The sequence below is a fragment of the Telopea speciosissima genome, chromosome 11 (genome assembly GCF_018873765.1).
Source record: "Telopea speciosissima isolate NSW1024214 ecotype Mountain lineage chromosome 11, Tspe_v1, whole genome shotgun sequence".
In the NCBI taxonomy this organism is placed as follows: Eukaryota; Viridiplantae; Streptophyta; class Magnoliopsida; order Proteales; family Proteaceae; genus Telopea; species Telopea speciosissima.
In genome coordinates, this window is record NC_057926.1 from 47550866 (window position 1) to 47562867 (window position 12002).

The 12002-nt window shown below is 40.4% G+C and overlaps 1 pseudogene; it reads left to right on the plus strand.

The window, feature by feature from the left end:
- The first annotated feature begins 6869 nt into the window (after positions 1–6869).
- LOC122645243 lies at positions 6870–10448 on the plus strand (annotated as a pseudogene).
- The last annotated feature ends 1554 nt before the right edge of the window (positions 10449–12002 follow it).

Below are 12002 nucleotides of genomic sequence, written 5' to 3' on the forward strand. Positions count from 1 at the left end.
AAAAGGGATATATGAGGATCAAGGATATGTTTGTTGTAGCATTTGTATAATTGTTGTTTTGATTAATGAGAATTTATGAAATAGCAAGGCTATGTTTGGTATGCGTTCTTGGAATGTGTTACGGTGAAATCCGAGTAGATTTCTACTTGGTTGAGCTGTCCTGCACAAGCAAATAACACAAGAGAAAAGAGTGTCAGCCTGAACCTGTTAATACACTCCGATACCTTAGTTAGATCTGCAACAGATAAAGACTGCTTTTTTTTCAGTTTTTTCTTTGCTTAACTAGTACCATTAGGAAAAGAAAGCCTCAGTAAAAAGAGACAAATAATTGTGCAAGCTAAATCTATAAAATAAAATGGACATAGGAACCAGCATTGTTCATCAACTAGAGGAGTAGTTGCAGAGTATAGGGGAGTCCATAATCAAATCAAATCTATGTCAAAAAGAAGTTCCACATATACCTTAGAATTAATACAAAATTCATGAGCAATCTACTATCCCTAATTGTTGTGAGCTTCTGCTTCAACTTCATGGTCTGTCACAATAAAACTATACCGATCAAAACAAAATTGCCATGGAACAGAGCCTCATATGCCTAACCTGCTTTGTTCTTATCACAATCAATTACTTTGGAATATGAGAAAAAATGATCAACACTCGGGAATGGGGCTTACCACCCCACCAAAGCTTACAGGGCCCTCTCCCTCGAAACAATTTTTAATATCAAGTGTATATGGGATATTGGGAGTGTTTCCCCATTTAATGTTGTGGACCTAAATGTACTTGAGCATTTTACCAAAAAAAAAAAGAATTGTACAAAAGCACAAGATCACCTAAGTAGTACTATGTTTGGAATAATTCAATGAAAAAAAAATGTATGGAGTCATTTCCTTTTTTGGGTACGATGGACTCTCGGAATGTAAGAAAAGAAGAAAAGGACCGAGTTTTTCGGTACCCAAAGTTGATATTTCCATGGTTCGTGATCCTCTGCTGTCGTCTGCCCATGCGGCCGGCTTGTAGCCTCACACAAGCAGGAGAAAAATGATCGCCCTACCCTTCCGGAGTAGGTGCTCAGGCAATGGATAGGGCAGTCATTTTGACCCTGCCCGTGCAAGGCTTGACGTCGGCGGCACAGGTAAGCAGTAGCAGAGGATCCAAATTGTTTTTCCCTTTGTTTTTTATTATGTTTTTTTTTAACCTTTTTGGAATAAGTTTTCCTGCACCCATAGAGGGTTGTTCCCCCACCATCCTTGGGTTCACAAACCCCTCCTAGGGTTTTGGTATGTTTCAAAATACACTTCTGATGCCCCATCCTGCCCTCTCCCACCCTGTGGTATCCCGTTCAACATGGGTAACAGGAAACTCGATCCTACCTTTTATATATCTATAGCTTGTTTGCCAAACACAACGACTGAAATGAACATACATGTGAAAGGTAACCACCTGTCCTTTTTTTTTTTTTTTTGGGAATTGGGAGCTTATATATATATTTTATACCTCCTGGTGAGCATGGGCCTGAAGTGCACCACAGCTCACCAACTGTGCTAGGCAGCTGTTGTTACTATCTGTCCTTTTTGTTTTCATTAATAAGGAATAATTTCTTAGATCCACTAGATAAGAACTAAAATTACAAGACAGGTAGGTTTCAAATTTGTTTTAAGCCCGCTAGTTTCTATTAAAAATTGATTTACTTAATCCCCATAGTTAGTTATTAGTCATGCCACCTAAGAAGAAAATAGAAGTGTACTTCCAAAAACACCCCTATCTCATTTCTTCTTTTTTTTTTTTTTTTTCAAAACCTCAATTCTCGTTTATGACCGTTTCATTCTAAAAAGATAACGGATTTAATTCATAATGGGAAGAATAAGAGGGAAGACCGTGCCGTCAAGAGATAAAAATTGAAATGGGAAAAATAAGGAGCTGGGCTCACATTCACGTACGTGAAGAGAACGCCTCATAGCCGTTTAGATGGAATCCCCTCCATGTGGGTCCCACGAAGTGGATTCCATCTGAACAGCTAGGAGCCTTTCACGTATGTGAATATGATCCTTGCTCGAATAAAAGGAGGAAAACTAAACTTTTGTGTTTTTTAAAGAAAACATGACCGATCCATACCGGCGATACGGCCGATCTGGATTGGAATTTGCAAAGAACGATGTCGCTTACTAAAGCCCTGGTTTAAACTCTGCTGCTAGACCTTTTTTTTTTGGGGGGGTAATAATAGGAGCTTCGATTAGTAATCGAACAAATGAAAGAAGCAAATTAACATTAGATGGTGAGAATGGATGAGTGACAAATGCCTTGAAGCAAATTAGGATTAGAAGGTGGGTTTGGAATTTTTTTTTCTTTTCTTTTTTATCCGTTTCTTTTGTATTCAATCCCTACTATTAAGCTGCCCTTCTCTTTGGCTCCCATAGTTTAGTTTTTTTTTTTTTTGGAGTTTTTTTTTTTTTAAGATAATAGGAGGTTTGATTTGTACCCCAACAATTAAGGAGCACTTATCATTGTCTTCGCATCCCACTACATCTCAATCTAAGAGATTGTCCAGATCAGTAGTCTATAGTGATAAATGATGGTTGAGGCAATTTTTGAAGTTCACTTTTATTTTCTTCTTAGGTGGCATGACTAATAACTAGCTATGGGGATTAAGTAAATCTTTTTAAAACAGAAACTAGTGGATGGAAGTTCAGTTTTATTCTCTCGTGAGTCGTGATCATATGAGCATGCAACTTGCTCAGCATTCTGTTCTTACAAGAGAATGTACAAAGAAGGCACAGTTTGATAACCTTCCCAAATTCTATAAATAGAGGAGATTTCAAAATCTGAATTCCACATACAGTCATTACTCGTCATTCCTATAGAAGGCTAAGAAAATATGAAGAAGACAGAAATCCAAAGAAGGAAAAGATGATTCTGGTCTGGGTGCCGAGAATGGCATAACTTGGTTCACCCAGGACTCGCGTGGTTCAGTCCAGGGCGGTTGGTCGGTTCGGCCGTAATCCTGATTTGCAATGTGTCACTTGATAGGTTGATTTTGCATTCTCTGATAATAAAAACAACTATTTTTATCATATGTGAAATCGACTTAGAATGCAAGCATAATAGGAGTTTTTTTACTACATTCATGGAACCAGAGGCAATCCAAGATGGATGGATTATAGAGGTTTATGTAGAAATTGCAACCCAGGAATATCGATTGGGGAAACAACTACCATTAATCCAAAGGGAATGTCAATGTGTAACAATCTTATTTAGTTTATGAAGGGGAGCGGATGGCATACACTCTTTTTGAGCTTTTTTTTCAGTTTTTTCTTTGCTTAACTAGTACCATTCGGGAAAGAAAGCCTCAGTAAAAAGAGACAAATAATTGTGCAAGCTAAATCTATAAAATAAAAGATATAGGAACCAGCGTTGTTCATCAAATAGAGGAGTAGTTGCCGAGTACATTGATAGGGGAGTCCATAATCAAATCAAATCTATGTCAAAAAGAAGTTCCACATATATCTTAGAATTAATACAAAATTCAGCAATCTACTATCCCTATTTGCTATGAGCCTCTGCTTCAACTTCATGGTCTGTCACAATAAAACTGTACCGATCAAAACAAAATTGCCATGGAACAGAACCTCATATGCCTAACCTGCTTTGTGCTTGTCACAATCAATTACTTTGGAATATGAGAAAAAATGATCAACACTCGGGAATGGGGCTTACCACCCCACCAGAGCTTACGAGGCCCTCTCCCTTGAAACATTTTTTAATATCAAGTGTATAGGGGTTAATGGGATTGTTTCCCCATTTAATGTTGTGGACCTAAATGCACTTGAGCATTTTACCCCCAAAAAAAAAAAAAATTGTACTAAAGCACAAGATCACCTAAGTTGTACTATGTTTGGAATAATTCAATGAAAAAAAATGCATGAAGTCATTTCCTTTTTTGGGTACCTCGGATTCTCGGAATGTAAGAAAAGAAAAGAAAAGGACCGAGTTTTCCATTACCCAAAGTTGATATTTCCATGGTTCGTGATCCTCTACTGTCGTCTGCCCATGCGGCCGGCTTGTAGCCTCACACAAGCAGGAGAAAAATGATCGCCCTACCCTTCCGGAGTAGGTGCTCAGGCAATGGATAGGGCAGTCATTTCGACCCTGCCTATGGAAGGCTTGACGCCGGCGGCACGGGCAAGCAGCAGTAGAGGACCAAATTGTTTTTCCCTTTGTTTTTTATTATGTTTTTTTTTTTTTTAACTTTTTTGGAATAAGTTTTCCTCCACCCATAGAGGGTTGTTGCCCCACCATCCTTGGGTTCACAAACCTCTCCTAGGGTTTTGGTATGTTTCAAAATACACTTCTGATGCCACATCCCGCCCTTTCCCACCCTGTGGTATCCCCTTCAACATGGGTAACGGGAAACTCGATCCTACCTTTTATATATCTATAGCTTGTTTGCCAAACACAACGACTGAAATGAACATACATGTGAAAGGTAACCACCTGTCCTTTTTTTTTTTTTTTTTGGGAATTGGGAGCTTATATATATATTTTATACCTCCTGGTGAGCATGGGCCTGAAGTGCACCACAGCTCACCAACTGTGCTAGGCAGCTGTTGTTACTATCTGCCCTTTTTGTTTTCATTAATAAGGAATAATTTCTTAGATCCACTAGATAAGAACTGAAATTACAAGACAGGTAGGTTTCCAGTCATACAAAAGAGGCCATAATGTTTCATCCACCTCCGCATCATCTTTTTCATCTATTTGATTCATTATGGTATAGCTTATAATAAAAAATTTGTAGAAAAAGGGATATATGAGGATCAAGGATATGTTTGTTGTAGCATTTGTATAATTGTTGTTTTGATCAATGAAAATTTATGAAGGCTGTGTTTAGTATACGTTCTTGGAATGTGTTGTGACGAAATCCGAGTTGATTTCTACTTGGCTGAGCTGTCCTGCACAAGCAAATAACACAAGAGAAAAGAGTGCCGGCTTGAACCTGTTAATACACTCCGATACCTAAGTTAGATCTGCAACAGATAAAGACTCAAATCCAAAGAGTAACAAGTGAGAGTGTACCTTTTACCTGAGGTAGGCATCGCTATTTATAGGATTGAGTTAGTAGATCGGTGTATAATTTTCTTGGTCGGAGATGGCAGGTAGTGTCTCACATAACTATAGGTGTCATTTCTAGGGTGTGACACCTATCGGGTTGGGAGCCACAAGCAAAGTGTGACCTTAACTGGATCGAACTATGGTCAGGTTAACTAACCAAATAGGTTTAAGTGCTTTTTGCCCAAGCTTTAGGGTTTTATCTGTGTGAACTAGGCCGATTCTTGACCTTAGTCTCCTAGTCAACTCGGTAGCTGTTCTTACGAATGATCTGTTTGGGTTTATGTCTGACATCTGGTCTGGGTGCCGAGTATGGCGTAACTTGGTTCGCCTAGGACTCGCGTGGTTCAGTCCAAGGGGGGTGGTTGGTTCGACCGTAATCCTGATTTGCAATGTGTCACTTGATGACTAGCCAATCATAATTGTGGTTCATCAGAATGCATTATAGGTTGATTTTGCATTCTCTGGTAATAAAAACAACTTTTTTTTATCATATGTGAAATCTACTTAGAATGCAAGCATAATAGGAGTTTTTCTACTACATTGATGGAACCGGAGGCAATCCAAGATGGATGCATTATAGAGGTTTATGTAGACATCGCAACCTAGGAATATCGATTGGGGAAACAACTACCATTAATCCAAAGGGAATGTCAATTTGTGTAACAATCTTATTTAGTTTATGAAGGGGAGCGGATGGCATACACTCTTTTTGAGCTTTTTTTTTAGTTTTTTCTTTGCTTAACTAGTACCATTAGGTAAAGAAAGCCTCAGTAAAAAGAGACAAATAATTGTGCAAGCTAAATCTATAAAATAAAATAGATATAGGGACCAGCGTTGTTCATCAAATAGAGTAGTAATTGCCATGTACATTGATAGGGGAGTCCATAATCAAATCAAATCTATGTCAAAAAGAAGTTCCACATATACCTTAGAATTAATACAAAATTCAACAATCTACTATCCATATTTGCTTTGAGCCTCTACTTCAACTTCATGGTCTGTCACAATAAAACTGTACCGATCAAAACAAAATTGCCATGGAACAGAACCTCATATGCCTAACCTGCTTTGTTCTTATCACAATCAATTACTTTGGAATATGAGAAAAAATCATTAACACTCAAGAATGGGGCTTCCCCTGGTGATTCGGCCTTGTCAAACTCGGTCAAGGCGAGTCCCGTTTTTTAATTTTTTAATACAATAAATATGTATAAATTAGTAAAAACTAAGAAAAATACAGAAAAAAGGGAAAACCAGAAAAAAAAATCAAAGAATTCTGTATCAATGCATTTTGAGTTTATACCATTGAACAAGGTAAAAGAATTGAGGAGTTGAGGGTGGGTTTCTTGCTATTTTAGAATACGGATTTACTATTTTAGTCAACTCAGATTCTAAGTGAATCGGCTTTATTTATTTTTTTATAACGACTAAACACGCCAAGTCTGTCATGACTGGGGAAAAAAATACTGAGCCTTATTTGACAGCGACGATTTATGACCCAGTCTCCCCATCTTTTACCTTGACATAGTCTACACGACTCTTGGCCAGGTTTTCCAAAAATTTGACCGGCGACTCACCCAAGTCAAAACCTGATTTTCAAACTATGATCCCTAGTAGTATAGTATCCGCTATTCCTATACCATTTCGAAGATGGAGTAGGTCTCCTATCCCCCAAAAGTAGCACCTACTATTGGAATAATCAACATCTCTTACCACGGATGTCGTCTCGTTCATCTTTTAACTAATTATTCTCTTTGAAAATGGTTGGGGTTTTGGATGTGTGGAACGCAGTGTGTAGGGATCCGCGGTGGGGTCGGTGCTACGAGAGCTACGGCGAGGATACACAGATTGTGAAGAGCATGGCCAAGATCATACTAGGCTTACAGGGCTACCCTCCTCACAATCACACACTCGGTTACCCTTCGTCGCACGGGTACTTCCTTTTTCGTTTGAAGTTTATTTCCTTTTCAACCCTATTGAGGTCGGATCCTCTGCACATACATGCACTGAAGATCTTGGTTGTGTTTGGTATGCATTCTAGGTCAATTTTGCATTTTCAAACGATAAAAACAACTATTTTTAGTATTCGAGAATGCAAAATCGACCTAGAATGAATTCCAAGAATGCATGCCAAACGCAGCCCTAATGAGTCAATGAGAGGTTTTGTATGTGATGTTTTTGCTTTCAAAGATGCCAATGCAGTATCATAGATTTACTATTTTACCTTCTATTTGTATCGTATCATAGATCCGTATGACATGACATGACCAATCCCATATAGATTCCTAAAACCGTGGTCTCTAGTCATTTATTGAATGGTGGAGATTCTAAATTATGATGGTTGTTATTGAATGAGTCCATTACAGGGGAATGAAAGTTCTGGCTTGTGCAAAACACTACGCCGCCGATGGTGGGACACAAGGAGGGGTCGACGAGCACAACACGGTGACTACATATGACGACATGTATCGCATCCACATGACCCCTTATATTGATGCAATCGCCATGGGGGTGTCGACTATCATGGCTTCTTACTCTAGCCGAACGGGATCAAGATGCATGCCAACCCTTTCCTCCTCACTCGCATTCTCAAACAAGAGATGTCCTTCCAGGTAGCATAAAATTATTATACAACATCTCTGAATTTACATTTCTACCCTTAACCTGTTCCTGACACTCTAGTGGTCATCACTATGTATGGGCTGCTACATGGGACAGGGTATGGTCATATCAGACTGGGAAGCAATTGACCGGATGACCAACCCACCCGGTTCACACTACAAAGAAAGCCTGAAGGCAGCAATCAACGCTGGAATCGACATGGTCATGATCCCTTACAAATACCAGCAATACATCACATATATGACGGAGCTTGTGTCTTCCGCGACATTCCGATCAGCAGGATTGATGATGCTTGTGAGGCGAATCCTTAGGGTGAAGTTCATTCTTGGGCTTTTCGAACAGCCCATGGCTGACCGGTCTCTCCATCCCATGGTTGGACACAAGGTTAGTCCAACACCCAACTGAATCAACCGATTTCATTGATATGGGTATTTTCATCATTAAAATTGGTATAACTCTTAACCTTTTGGACCCACGAAACATAGGGAATTAGCAAGAGAAGCCGTGAGGAAGAGTTTGGTGTTGTTGAAGAATAGAAATGGAGAGAAGAAGATGCTTCCTTTGAGCAAGAATGCCCCAAAGATTCTTGTGGTTGGGTCTCATGCACACAACATCGGCTACCAATGTGGAGGGTGGACTGTTTCATGGAAGGGCGGCTCAGGCAACATCACGAAGGAACAACAATCTTAGAAGGCATCAAGAGGGCTGTTAGCAAGCGGCACCGGGTCATGTTCCAAGCAAAACCCGACAAGCAATTCGTTAACAATAACCGGGATTCTTCCTATGCAATCGTGGTTGTCGGTGAGCTCCCATATGCGGAAACAGACGGCGATAGTAAAGAGCTCGGCTTGCACAGGACGGGGAGGAGACAATCAAGGCGTGTGCGAGGAGGTGAAATGTCTCGGTTATCATTGTGTCGGGTCGACCCGTTGTGATAGAGCCTTATGTTGACATGATGGAGGCATTGGTGGCTGCTTGGCTTCCAGGAGTGAAGTGGAAAAGGGATTGCGATGTTATATTTGGGGATTATGATTTCGGGGTAAGCTTCGAGGACATGGTTCCGTGGTCGACCACTACCGATGAATTTTGGGGATCCGTATTATGACCCGCTGTACCCGTTTGGGTATGGGCTCCAAATGGGTATGCAATCATACAAAAGAGGCCATGGTGTTTCATCCTCCTCTCGCATCATCTTTTTCATCTATTTGATTCGTTATGGTATAGCTTAAAACAAAAAATTTGCGTAAAAGGGATATATGAGGATCAAGGATATGTTTGTTGTAGCATTTGTATAATTGTTGTTTTGATCAATGAAAATTTATGAAGTACCAAGGATGTCTTTAGTATGCGTTCTTGGAATGTGTTGCGGTGAAATCTGAGTGATTTCTACTTGGTTGAGCTATCCTACACAATCAAATAACACAAGAGAAAAGTGTGCGGCTTGAACTGTTAATACACCGGAAACCTAAGTTAAATCTGCAGAGATAAAGACTCAAATCCAACCAAGAAGAAGTGATAAAGTCCCTTTTACCTCGAGGTAGGCATCGCTATTTATAGGATTGAGTTAGTAGATCGGTGTATGATTTTCCTGGTCGGAGATGGTAGGTAGTGTCTCACATAACTATAGATGTCATCTCTAGGGTGTGACACTGTCGGGTTGGGAGCCACAAGGAAAGTGTGACCTTAATCGCATCGGACTATGGTCGGTTAACTAACCAAATAGGTTTAAGTGCTCGGTGCCCAAGCTTTAGGGTTTTATCACGAGTGAACTAGGCCAATTCTTGATCTTAGTCTTGAATTCGACTCGGTATGTTCTTTTGAATGATCTGTTTGGGTTTATGTTCGACATCCTGGTTTGGGTGTCTAGTATGGCATAACTTGGTTCACCCAGGACTAGCAGGGTTCAGTCCAGGGCGGGTGGTCGGTTCGACCGTAATCACTTTGTATGGGCTGCTACAAGGGACAGGGTATGGTCATATCAGACTAGGAAGCAATTCACCGGATGACCAACCCACTCGGTTCACACTACAAAGAAAGCCTGAAGGCAGCAATCAACGCTGGAATCGACATGGTCATGATCCCTTACAAATACTAGCAATACTTCACATACATGACGGAGCTTGTGTCGTCCGGTGACATTTCGATCGGCAGGATTGGACGATCTTTGTGAGGCGAATCCTTAGGGTGAAGTTCATTCTTTGGCTTTTCGAACGGCCAATGGGTGACCAGTCTTTCCATCCCATGGTTGAACACAAGGTTAGTCCAACACCCAACTGAATTAACCGATTTCATTGATATGGGTATTTTTGTCATTAAAATTGGTATAACTTCTTAACCTTTTGGACCCACAGAAACACAGGGAATTGGCAAGAGAAGCCGTGAGGAAGAGTTTGGTGTTGTTGAAGAACGGAAAAAGAGGGAAGAAGATGCTTCATTTGAGCAAGAATGCCCTGAAGATTCTTATGGTTGGGTCTCATGCACACAACATCGGCTACCAATGTGGAGGGTGGACTGTTTCATGGAAGGGCGGCTCAGGCAACATCACCGAAGGAACAACAATCTTAGAAGGCATCAAGAGGACAGTTAGCAAGCAGACCTGGGTCGTGTTCCAAGAAAAACCTGACAAGCAATTCGTTAACAAGAACCGGGATTCTTCCTATGCAATCATTGTTGTCGGCGAGCTCCCATATGCGAAAACAAACAGTGATAGCAAATAGCTCAGGCAAGCACAGGATGGGGAGGAGACAATCAAGACTGTGTGCAAGGAGGTGAAATGTTCGGTTATCGTTGTGTCAGGTTGACCCGTTGTGATAGAGCCTTATGTTGACATGATGGAGGCATTGGTGGCTACTTGGCTTCCAGGGAGTGAAGCTGGAAAAGGGATTGCTGATGTTATATTTGGGGATTATGATTTCCAGGGTAAGCTTCTGAGGACTTGGTTCCGGCAGGTCGACCAGCTGTCGATGAATTTTGGGGATCCATATTATGACCTGCTGTACCCATTTGGGTATGGGCTCCAGATGGGTATCCAGTCATACAAAAGAGGCCATAATGTTTCATCCACCTCCGCATCATCTTTTTCATCTATTTGATTCATTATGGTATAGCTTATAATAAAAAATTTGTAGAAAAAGGGATATATGAGGATCAAGGATATGTTTGTTGTAGCATTTGTATAATTGTTGTTTTGATCAATGAAAATTTATGAAGGCTGTGTTTAGTATACGTTCTTGGAATGTGTTGTGACGAAATCCGAGTTGATTTCTACTTGGCTGAGCTGTCCTGCACAAGCAAATAACACAAGAGAAAAGAGTGCCGGCTTGAACCTGTTAATACACTCCGATACCTAAGTTAGATGCAACAGATAAAGACTCAAATCCAAAGAGTAACAAGTGAGAGTGTACCTTTTACCGAGGTAGGCATCGCTATTTATAGGATTGAGTTAGTAGATCGGTGTATAATTTTCTTGGTCGGAGATGGCAGGTAGTGTCTCACATAACTATAGGTGTCATCTCTAGGGTGTGACACCTATCGGGTTGGGAGCCACAAGCAAAGTGTGACCTTAACTGGATCGAACTATGGTCAGGTTAACTAACCAAATAGGTTTAAGTGCTTTTTGCCCAAGCTTTAGGGTTTTATCTGTGTGAACTAGGCCGATTCTTGACCTTAGTCTCCTAGTCAACTCGGTAGCTGTTCTTACGAATGATATGTTTGGGTTTATGTCTGACATCTGGTCTGGGTGCCGAGTATGGCGTAACTTGGTTCGCCTAGGACTCGCGTGGTTCAGTCCAAGGGGGGTGGTTGGTTCGACCGTAATCCTGATTTGCAATGTGTCACTTGATGACTAGCCAATCATAATTGTGGTTCATCAGAATGCATTATAGGTTGATTTTGCATTCTCTCGGTAATAAAAACAACTTTTTTATCATATGTGAAATCTACTTAGAATGCAAGCATAATAGGAGTTTTTCTACTACATTGATGGAACCGGAGGCAATCCAAGATGGATGCATTATAGAGGTTTATGTAGACATCGCAACCTAGGAATATCGATTGGGGAAACAACTACCATTAATCCAAAGGGAATGTCAATTTGTGTAACAATCTTATTTAGTTTATGAAGGGGAGCGGATGGCATACACTCTTTTTGAGCTTTTTTTTTAGTTTTTTCTTTGCTTAACTAGTACCATTAGGTAAAGAAAGCCTCAGTAAAAAGAGACAAATAATTGTGCAAGCTAAATCTATAAAATAAAATAGATATAGGGACCAGC